This window comes from Gracilinanus agilis, chromosome 4 (assembly GCF_016433145.1).
Source record: "Gracilinanus agilis isolate LMUSP501 chromosome 4, AgileGrace, whole genome shotgun sequence".
Lineage (NCBI taxonomy): Eukaryota > Metazoa > Chordata > Mammalia > Didelphimorphia > Didelphidae > Gracilinanus > Gracilinanus agilis.
Window position 1 is genome coordinate 134693069 of NC_058133.1, and position 12279 is coordinate 134705347.

Consider the following 12279-nt stretch of genomic DNA (forward strand, 5'->3'; position numbering starts at 1 on the left):
TCGGTGGATTGAGAGCCAGGCCTAGAGACCGGAGGTCCTAGGTTCAAATCTGGCCTCAGACACTTCCCAGCTGTGTGACCCTGGGCAAGTCACTTGACCCCCATTGCCTACCCTTACCACTCTTCCACCTATAAGTCAATACACAGAAGTTAAGGGTTTAAAATAAAAAAAAAAAAACATGCTTAGAAGAAAACAGAACTCCAAACCCAACAAGAAGTAGTCACGGAACTCTCCTGCTGAACACAACTTGAAAGGTAGGCACAGAGAGTCTACTTCCATGAGATAAGGGAAATATAGGCTGGCTGAATATTCTCCCCCATCCACTTCACAGAGACCTGCTGTCTGTGTGAGCCTCAGACAGAGGCTGCAGTCACAAGGGAATGCCTCTGATCCACCACACAAGGTACAAGGCTCTGACAATGGCTGGCAGGGAGGAACTTGGGGGGGGAGGGGGCCACCTAGTTGAATACCCTCAGTCCCACTGGCTAAAGTGAAGAATTTGCCCCAGGGCAAGCCAGCTCAGCAGGTTAGCTCAACCAGTTGAATCCAGTATATCAGCAGAGGACTGAGAAAAGAGAAGATTCGGCTTCAGGGCACAGTAGCTCAAACACTCTGGTTCAGTAAATCAACAGAGGAACAAGTTTATGGTCCACAGGGTAGAATGAATGAATGGATGGATGGATGAATGGATGGATGGATGGATGAAATAAGCAAACAAAAGGGAAAAAAAGAAAGATACAATTGAATGTTTCTATAGGGGTAAAGACTAAAAAACAGAACCAATGGGGGAGGGATCCAGGGAACATCAAGCAAAGCCTCAAAAATCCCAGGGAATTGAAGACTCTTGGAGGCACTCAAAAAGGAATTTAAAATCAAATTAAGATAGGTTAAAGAAAAATGGCAAAAAGAAAACAGCCTAAAAAGCAAAATAGTTCATCTGGAAATAAAGGTACAGGAATCAAAACAAGAAAACAGTGCATTGTAAGCCAGAATTGACCTGCTGGAAAATGATGCAAAAAAAGTCAATAGAAGAGAAGAATGAATTGAAAAGAATGGACCAAAAAGAAAAAAGAGGATCAAAATGGTGGAAGAAATTCAGTCTTTAAAAATTAGAATTGGGGGAATAGAAGCTAATGACTTCACAAGACACCAAGAAACAATAAAAAAAAAAAATCAAAAGAATGAAAAAATAGAAGAAAATATAAGGTAGCTCATTGAGAAAACTGACCTAGAAAATAGATTCAGGAGAGACAATTTAAGAATTATTGGACTACCCAAAAGTCATGACCAAAAAAAAAAAAAAGCCTAGACATCATAATGCAGGAAATTATCCAAGAAAACTGCCCTGATATTCTTGAACAAGAGGGCAATATAGGCATTGAAAGAATCCACAGATCACCTCCTGTACTAAATCCAAAAAAAACAACTCCCAGGAATGTTATAGCCAAGTTCAAGAATTCACAGGCCAAGGAGAAGATACTAAAAGCTGCTAAAAAAGAACAGCTCAGATATTGTGGAGCCCCAGTAAATATTACACAGGATCTGGCAGCTTCCACACTGAAAAATCAGAAGGCATGGAATATCATTCACACCCTACTTCTCGTTAGGAATTAAGTATATACAAAAGAAACAGCTAGGAGGCAACTGGGTGGCTCAATGGATTTTTCTGCAACAAAATATCTACCAAGTTTTCTCTTTCATTGTTCTCCAGGCTAACAGCCTTCTAATTAATTGGGTTCTCAGCCACAAGTCTCTCTCCACTCCAAACTATCTTCCATTCAACTGTTGCAAGAATACACCTTCTATTAGTTTAATCTAACCATTCATAGTTATCTAGGTCAAAACACCAGAAGTATATTGTCTAAAAAAAGTCAAATTGTCAACATGTAATTTTAATAAAAATAGAAAATAGTTTCTAAGCTTCTCTAAGTTTATTGTTATAACACAAATATCAAAAAGGCTTAGTCATTTTCACAGAATTATTTAATTCCATAAGTACCACTAAAACTAATTATTATAAATTTACTCCATAATGATTAAAAATTTCTTAAAGGGTTTTAGTTTTTTTTTTATTTAATCAATGTAAATGCAGACAAGACACAAATAACCAAAAACAAATAAACAAAAGCCAATGGCTGTAGGTTTAAATCAATCAACTAATCTTATTGGTCTATTTGTCTTTTAATGTTATTTCCTACAAGTTTCATCTATTATGTAAATAAATGATGTAAAGCAACGTATCATATTTCTTACAAACATAAATTTTAAGAGAAACAAACAGAAAAATGATAAAAATTAATCTGATCCAACTTGAGATAATAGTTGTAAAAAATGCTTGCACTATTTAGGAAAAATTTCTGTGGATCAGCTAACTTAGAAATGAACTGTCAATACAAAAGCCCAACACCTTCAATACTTTATGGACCAGTGGTTTTACCATTATGGTTAAGTAGTCCTTTTACCAATGAAACTATATCTTGGTATAACATCTTTCACAATTTGATGCAACTGAAAAAAAGAAAGAAAGCTAAACTACTGGTGATAGCCTTTCATTCCTTTATAGGATAAATTCTGAACTTCCTCTACAAAATTTCTCCGATTCTGCAACTAAAAGCTCATTTCTATCCCTGAATTCACAAGTTAGAAAGAAGTACCTTCCACTCTGGGTGTCTCTCTCTGATTGGATGGCTATTCCCAGAAACTCCCATTAATAATCATGCCACAGCTATTCTAAGTAATACAATGATCCAAGACAATCTCAAAGGACTCATGATGAAAAATGCCATTCGCTTCCAAAGAAATAACTGATGGAGTCTGAATGCAGACCAAAGTATGTTATTTTTCAATTTAGGATTTTCACTCAAATTTAAAATTAAAAAAAATAACTAACATAAAATATGTTTTACATGATCATACATGTATAAACTATCACCTTTTATTTGCTATCTCGAGAAGGGAAAAGGAAAGAGTGGTAGGGAGAAAATTTGGAGGTCAAATTTTTTAAAATCATTTTTACATGTAATTGGGGAAAAAATTAAAAATATATTTTTTAAAATAAGAATAGCACCCTAGTTAGTCTTGTTTCATTCTTCTCCAGGACGCAAGATATACTTTCTCTTTCTCTACTATGCCTTCCTACTCTGGGTACCCTTCATTTCTACCCACCTACTCTAATCCCAGCTTCAGTTTATGGTTTCAAAAACTATCTTTCTACTAGTATATATATTCCCAAGGCTTAACACAGTGCCTAGCACATAATATGTGCTTTTCAAAATTGCTTATTAAATTCAGAATATATTCACACTTTTTTTTACTGCAACAATAAAATACACCCACTTTACTCAAAATTTATAAAAATGTACTTCTGTAGCAATTTAGTAACTACTATACAAATAAAACTAGAACAGGTACTATATATAAACTTATATTCACTAGAGAAAGTAGCCACTAAAAACAAAGTAAATTCAGAAATGGCAAAACAAAGTACAGTATATGTATGAATCAAGTCAAATATTTCTGCATTGTAAGAAATAACTAACAAAATAAATTTGTAGAACCACAGGGAATCATAGATTAATTGTTGTAAAATGTACACATTAGACATTAATGAGTACCAGATATAAAAGAAAATAATGAAATTCTAAACCCTATACAACTATTATCAACCTTGGCCTAGGATAACAGTTGAGAAGACAAACTTCCCAAAAAGTACTTTCGGGGGAAATTAAATATGGGTCAATATCTTATATGATGTAGAACAAGAAGCTAAAACTGGGTAAATAGGATCATAACATTAAAAAACTAGAAGATAATTTGGTCAGGAACTTTTTGAAGCTACAGGTAGGGAAAGAATTTTGGAATGAAATCAGGAAAAGAGATGATTACAAAAGGTAAAAAAGATAATTTCATTACATGAAGCTGAAAAGCTTTTGCATTTAAACAACTAGAATAAGAAAGGAAGTAGTCATTTGAGAAAATCTTTGTATCCATAGCACACAAAAAGCCATTTCCTAGTGTTCAAAAAATATGAACAAAAAAGTTCGCAAAAAAATTGCAAACTAACTATAAAGAAAAGTTCTAAATTACTAATAAGAGAAATAAAAATCAAAACAACTATGAAGTTTCATCTTATACCCAGCAAATTAGCAACATTATCAAAAGATGGGGTCAGTGGAAGAATATGTAAAAACAGAATAATATATTTGATGTTCTGTGAATTGGTTTAATTATTCTGAAAAGTAATTTGGGATTACGGAATTATGGTAAGAAAGAGACTAAAATATCCATAACCTTTGAACCAAAGATCCTATTGTGAGGGGAAATCAATAAGAATTATAAATCTGAATTATACATCAAATATTATTGCAGCACTTTTTGTTGTAAACAAAGAACTGAAAACAAAGTTATCCATAGATTAGGTACTAATTTTAAAAGTTCTGGTATAAAAATGCCAAAGAATATTACTGTGTTGTAAAAAATGTTAAATGTAAAGGGAGACAGGCATGGGAAGACTTATAAGAATGGATTCAAAGTGAAGTAAGCTGAACTAAGAAACCAATATAAATAACTACAACATATAACAAGAACAAATTAAACCTGAACATGATGTTATTATAATCAAGCTTTACACCTTGATGAAAAGTATGAAATAGTATTCTATCACAATCATAACTTGTTGATCCATTCCCCAATTTCCTCCTCAATTTTCAATCCTTTGCCATCACCAAAAGAACTTTTATAAATTTTTGTACATATAGGCCCTTTTCCTTTCTCTTTGATCCTCTCCATGTACTCTTAAACTAGTAACAGTGGCTTCCTTGCAGAGGGAATTCTCAACTGATTTTTCACTGACTGTCCCTCACACTTAGAACTAGTCCATCCTCCCCTTAAATTCCTAACTTCCATGGCTTCCTTCAAGTTTCAACTAGTCTCACCTTCTGCAAGAAGCCTTCTTCCCAGCCATCCTTAATGTTTTTGCCTTCCCCTGAGATAAATTCCAATCTACGCTGTAAATATCTTATTTATCCCACTGAGCTATAAACATAAGAGCAGGATTTTTTACTTTTATTTATTTCTTTTGCAATTCTTTGTATCCCCAGAACTCAATACAATACCTGGCACCAGCAAACACTGTATAAATGTTTGTGAAACTGTTGACTTGAATCCTAGTTGTCAGGAACAGAAAACTAAACCAGGCAACAAGACACAGAAGAAGTGGAATCTGAGCCCCTGTATACACAATACTATCTCTCCTACCTCAGGGTCAGTCATTTCACCTCCCTATTGTAAAAGGAAAGATGTGGAGAAGGCCACTAAGCCCTCTTTGAGCTCTAGATCTGTGATCCTAGGATCTCCTGATTCCCAGGCTAGAAACCAGGACTGGAAACACAAGCATCTATGCTTCTACTATAGAGAAAGCATTTTGTATCCAGGTTTTACAGAATTTTATCTGAGAAGTACCCCCAAAACCCAAATAGTCCAAGCTATACCTGAATGTCAATTCCTCTATAATATCCCCAAGTGGTCATCTATAGACTTTCCATGAAGATTTCTAGGTAAGAATACAGGTCAAATATAACAAAGTGTGAAATGAAAGCTGTCGTATAGAACCACCATCCCCAAAAAATAACAACATAACTATATTTTTTGCATTAATAGAAAACCACTGGAAACAAAGAAAAGGCTAAGCAAACTGGCATATAAATATAATGCAGTATCTTTCATCATAAAAATGAAAAACATGAGAAATTCAAAAGCAAAATGAGGAAAATTTCTTTAAACTGATGAAGGAAAGTAAGAAGAGAAAAACTATATATACTATAATAAGGTTAAAAAAAAAAAAAGAGCACTTAAATTGAGAAGGAAACTGAGTAAACATCTCCACTCCTTACATCTTCTCCAAATGGCAAGTTCCTGTACTGGACCATGATTTCATCAAGTGCCTAAACTATCCATGCTCATTTAACTGGAGCTTTCCAGAATAGGCTCCTTACCCAATCTGAGCTTATTTGTATGCAATGCCTTCCCCAATTAGAGTGTAAGCTCTTTGTGGGTAGGTAGGCACTGCTTTTTATGCTTGTACTTGTATTCCTAGAGCTTAGCCCAGTACCTGGCAGATGGTAAGCATTTATTTTAGCTTTATCTATATCAAATTTTAATAACCAAATTGCTTCCCATATAACAGATGAAGAAATGCACCTTCCTTCTTTAGAGGTGGAGCACCTACAAGTATGGGGTCTTGCATACCTGTGTGTTAAGACATCACATGGCTATTATGCTTAGCTAACTTTTGTTTTGTTTTGTTTTTTTTGAAGAAGAGAGGGCAAGAACAGTAGGAAATAAGAGTAATATATCTGAAAATCACTAAACAAAAAGCATGACCAAAACTTTTTTTTAAGACTTCTAATCAAGAGAATTCTACTACCTCCTAAAGCACCCCATCCCTCTTTAGAGCAGCGCTAATAATAATGGAGTTTTTCTTTATATCAAATCTGATTCTGCCTCTGCAACTCCTGGTTCTGCCCTCTTATGCAAGCAAAACAGGTATTATCCTTCTTCCATATGCTCTTGGGCCATGTTTAACCTTGGCATCAGTTTCCTCATCTGCAAAAAGGGATGGTTGAAAAGGATGGGCACTGAGGCCCTTTCTCCAGATCTAGATCTATGATCCTATGTCTTTTGAGATCTATTATTACTCTGGAAAGGCAGGGTAATTGTCCACTTTGTCAATATCCTTCTTAAAATGCAGAACTAAATACAGTATTCTAGATGTGGGCAAAAATTATTAAAGTACAAGATTATCACTTTCTTTTTTCTTCAATACTCCTTTCCTCCAGTTTACCTTTTTTATAAAAAATGTCCCTACCATTGCTCAAGAGACCCATCTTATTCTGGACTTTATTTAAGATTCTTGTTACTGTTCTTTACAGGATGCTTTTGTGTTCATTGGTCACTATCTGTTTTTGCAGGTGCTTCTTCAGTATTATTCTTTTTAAGATCTAAGGTTCTTGTGCATATCCACACTGATTTCTCAGGTAATTCAACTCCTTTTTTCCTCTTTTAAGCTCACCTTTCTGTCTTCAAATTTCAACCTTAAGCACTTCTAATTCTTCCTGAATTAAAACTGCTATAAAGGCAAGAGCCATGGCATCCTACCCATCCTTTTTCTAAACATTATGAAATCTGTTCTCCTAAAATTAAAGATTCAAGTCAGAATGTGCCACAATTTCCTCTTCCTTATTATAAATTCTAAGATAAAAGTAGTCTTCAAGGACCCCATCATTTCTCCTTCAGCAAGTAGTTCCTTCTCAGTCAAAACCCAATATGAAACATCAGTTCCCACTGGTGGTTCCTCTACCTTAAAAAAATATATATCAAAAGCAACCAAGTGGCTCAGTTGATAAGAGAGCCAAGCCTGGAGATAAGTAGTCCTCCATTCAAACATTGCCTCAGACTAGCTATATAATCATGGACAAATCACCCATTGCCTAGTCCTTTCAGCTCTTTTGCCTTAGAATCAACATTGACTTTAGGACAAAAGTTAAGGGTTTTTAATTGTTAAATGATGTCAAGAATTGTTGCTCTACTTCTGGTAGAGAAAACTCCAATCAGTGTCCAGATAATGAAAATCCCTCATGCCTTCTTCATAAGATTTTAATGTTTTCTAAGCTCCTCATTTATTTCCTTCTTCTGTTCAAACAAGTGGTATATTGCCCACAAAAATGACACTGCTTTCTTTGCTTTCAATGATCTTCTGACTCCTTTTTGTCTTTTCCTTTTCAATGATCTTCAACCAAATATTCTCCAACATATTTTCCTCTACCTTATTCCTGAATTATCTCACAAATTTATATAATATTATTTCAGTAATAGATCATAGTTCACCAAGACTCCCTGATATCTAAGGTCAAAATTGTCTCATTTTATATCTTCTAGGAAAACTTACATTTTGTGCTTTTGTGTCTAGGAATCTGAAGTCATGTGTGTTTTAGTGGATAGTGTGCTGGAGTCAGAAAGAACTATATCAAATCTGACTCCAGACTCTACTAGTTGTATGACCAAGGAACAAGTCATCTAACCTGTTTGCTTCAGTTTCTTCAACTGTAAAATTGAGATGATAATATCACTGACCTCTTGTGAGGATCAAATAGTGTATCTGGCACCCAGTAAGCACTATAAAAATGTTAACTATTATTCCAATAAATATTATTGTTGTTTTATTATAGGCTCCTCTCTCCAACAACATTGTGCTGATTTTACCAAGTCCTAAGACTTTGCAAAGATTCCTGCAAGAGATCAGTCATCCCTCAAAGCTTTCCAGAATCACACAGTTAAAGTGTCTATGTCCCAAGTACCGTGCTAAGCACCAGAGACACAATTTAATGATGAAGAACAACACACAGAAAGAAGCTTAAGGCAGGAAGGGGGAGTGGAAGGGACCAGATCATGAAGTCCTACAGTTGGGGAGGAACAGGTAAATTAGCCAAGTGCTCCCAACTGGTACATGTAAAGGGAAAACAAAGATGGCCTCCAGCATACTGGATGAAAGTCATACAGTTTTGATCATTATCATTAGAAGGAGCTATTAGATCAATAAGATTACAGATCTAGTCGAGTATTGAAGAATGTAGTCTCAAATACTCGACTAGATCTGTAAAATATGTAACATATGATATGTTCATATTGTCTCATTCAATAGAACAGAAGCTCACTGAGAGTTGGTGATTTATTTGGATTTTGTTTTGTTTTTTTAAATCTCTAGCACCTATAAATACAGCTTCTGATTCATAGTAAGTGCTTAACAAATGCATATTTAAAATTTAAGCCAAAGGTCAAGATATTTAAAATTCTATTCTCTGGTTCCATTTTCTTAGCCCAATTGTTAACTTCTCACATTTGCATTGCTTCTGAAGGCTTTAACTTCAACAGATATCCACCCACCCCTTTAGATCTTCAAGTTTCTTGACCAGACCATCAACATTTTTCAGTTTCTTTCTATACTACTAGTATCATTTGTCCCCATGTGAATGACCTGAGATAGCTAGTAGTTAACAAGTATGATCAGTCTTTGAAGGCTTTCTCTCACATTATTAAAAATAATAGCTGGCAACTGTCTTCAAGAATTAAGTTTTCTTTGCATCTGATTTTCTTTGCTTGAACCTCACAACAATCCTTAAAGTTGCTATTTTACATTTGAAGAAACTAAGAACCAGAGAGGCTAGGTGACTAGTTAAAGTCACTATATAAAATCATCAGGTCACATAGCTAGTGAGAGCTAAGATTAGAACCCAGATTTTTCTTTACTATATCACACTGCCTAAGCAGCAGCGCCAGACATGTGCCCCTAAGAAGACAGAAAATCTTTAGATCAGTAGCATGGTTCAGAAAACAATCTTTTAATACTTGTTTAAGGGACAGGTAGATGGCTTAGTGGATAGAGAGCCAGGTCTGGGGATAGGTCCTGGGTTCAAATTTGACCTCAGTTGTGTGACCCTAGGAAAGTCATCTAACCCCAATTTTCAAGTCATTACCACTCTTCTACCCTGGAATTAATAGTATGGATTCTAAGACAGAAGATAAGGATTTTTAAAAGTTTGTTTTAACTAGTATTATCATTTTCAGCAATTGGATATTCACCAAAATGTTTATTTACATCTACCTAAACACTTGGTTTGAGGGGTAAGGGAAATACTTAAGTGAAAGGCAAAGGTTTTCTAAAATGAAAGGTGTAAGAAATCAAACAAACTAAGATTGTTTTGAATTATACTTAAGTCTTTCTTATAATAAGGGAAGGATATTACACGAAGGGACCTAAGATGGCAAAGGATGCTTTAATATCCCCAATCCCTCCAATCTCTCTCTCTCTCTCTCTCTCTCTCTCTCTCTCTCTCTCTCACACACACACACACACACACACACACACACACACACACACACACACACACACACACACACACAAATCACCTCCAAACAAAGAAAAGCAGGAGGAGCATATTTCACTGGGGTAAGAAGAAAGTAGCCTAAGCAGCAAAGCATCTGAAGGAAACAACAGAATTTAGAGCAACCCAATACTATGACTCCACTAGAGACATCAAAGCTGCAGAATGTGAATGAGCCCAGCTACTCAATACAGATACAGAAGGCATAGAGGGCAGGGTAGGGGACCGGACCAGCCCAGCCTACACCACTTGACATGGGCAGCAATGTCAGAGAGGTCAGGAACCCTACAAACTCTCATGTGGCAGTAGAGTGGGAGACTACCAAATTTCAGGAACCTACTCATTCCCACAGAGTGCCTGAGGTAGCAAGAGCCCAAAGCAGGGTCAAGGAAGCAGGAGAGCAGGGACCAGACCAGCCCAGCCCAAAAAACAGGGGAAATGGTAACACAGGGTGCTCAATCTAGTGGAATAAAACAGCTGCAAGTCTCCCCAGAGCAAACCAGCAAGGCCAACAAAAACACCATGGGAAACAAAGGCAGCCAGTCCTAACCCAAATACCAGAAAAAAGTACTCTGCAAGCTTAAAGCAGTGCTCCCTCTAACCCAGGAAGAGCGAAAAATCTCAATAGACAACTAGAAAAATGAGCAAAAAAAAGTTTAAACTTAGAAAGCTCCTTTAAAGACAGGAAAGATCAAAATATGAACTCAGAAGAGGACAACAATGCCAAAAAGAAAACATGAAGCCTTAAAGGAAAGTCTAAAAGTTTGTCAGGACCCAAAAGGATCCCTAGAAGAACTTGAAATTTAGAAGTTAAAAGACCAGATAACTCAAACAGCTGGAGGAAAAAATTCACTGAAATCAACTCCCTAAAAACTAGAATGGGACAAAAGGAAGTAGAGGCACAAAAATACATTCATTGACAACAACTCCTTAGGGAATAAAAATGGACCAAATGGAAATGGGGGGGGGGGGCATAGAAGAAAACAATTCTTTAAAGAGAATTGGCAAAATGCAAAAGTAAACACAAAAACTCTAGGAAGAAAATAACTTCCTAAAAATCAGAATTAGACAAATAGCAGCTAATGAAACCATTAAGACTTCAGGAAACAATAAGACAAAATTTAAAAATAGGGGAAAAAATCTGAAAAACCTCAATGGACAAACAAATATCCTGGAAAATTGATTCAGGAGCAATAATCTAAGAATCAATGGAATACCTGAAAGCCATAATCAAAAACAAAAGAGCCTGGACACCATATAAGAAATCATTAGGGAAAATCATCAGGGAAAACTACCCTGATATCATCAAACAAGAAGGAAAATTAGAAATTGAGAGAATCCACCAATCATTTCCTGACAAGAGACCTCAAAATAAAACATTCTAGGACTATTATAGCCAAATTCCAGAACTGTAGGCCAAGGGAAAAGAAGTACTACAAGCAGCCAGAAAGAAACAATTCAAATATTGTGGAGCTACAGTCAGAATTACACAAGACCTGGAGTTTCTACATTAAAGTATCAGAAGGCACTGAATAAGCTATTCTGAAAGACAAAGGATTTAGGACTACAACCAAAAATTACATGCCCAACAAAACTTGAGCATAATCCTCCAGTGGGAAAAATTGCTATTTAGTGAGATAGAGGAATTTCAAGCTTTTCTGACCAAAAGTTGAAAAGAGTTGAAAAGAAAACTAGATGAGCAATTTCATGAGAAGCATAAAAAGGTAAAGTGAAAACTTAAGGGCTTTGTTATGGCTGAATTGGGTACACGCATAACTGGGAAGGTGATGATTGAAATAATTATGAAATGATAATGAAATAATAAGGAGTAGCTGGGGTGGCTCAGAAGATTGAGAGCCAGGTCTAGAAACAGGAGGTCCTAGGTTCAAATCTAGCCTGAGACACTTCCCAGCTGTGTCTGGGCTAGTCACTTATTACCTATTACCTAGCCCTTACCACTCTTTTGCCTTGGAACCAACACACAGCATTGATTCTAAGGCAGAAGGCAAGGGTTTAAAAACAATAAAAAATAAATTTAAAAAAGATACCTATGATATTTGAGATATTTAAGCTACTTATAGTATTGCAAGATACCTAAAGTATTTAAGAACTTTATCACTATTAGAACAATGAAAATACATATACATAGAAAGGAAGAAAGTTAAATTAAATGCACTGATATTAAAAAAAAAAAAAACAACAAGGAATAGGAAAGAGAAACAGGGAGAAAAGGAAAGAGAAGAGTAAATAACTATCTCTCATCAAGAGGCATGTAAGAGACTAATACAGTAGAGAAGATAGGCAGTGGCAAACTATACTTGAATCTTACTCTCCTTGGAAT

The 12279-nt window shown here is 35.5% G+C and overlaps 1 protein-coding gene across 1 annotated transcript in view; it reads right to left on the reverse strand.

Moving 5' to 3' along the window:
- The window catches only part of ENAH (ENAH actin regulator), a 186883-nt gene that overhangs the window by 135120 nt on the left and 39484 nt on the right, over window positions 1–12279 (reverse strand). The gene's annotated exons all lie outside the window — the stretch shown is intronic.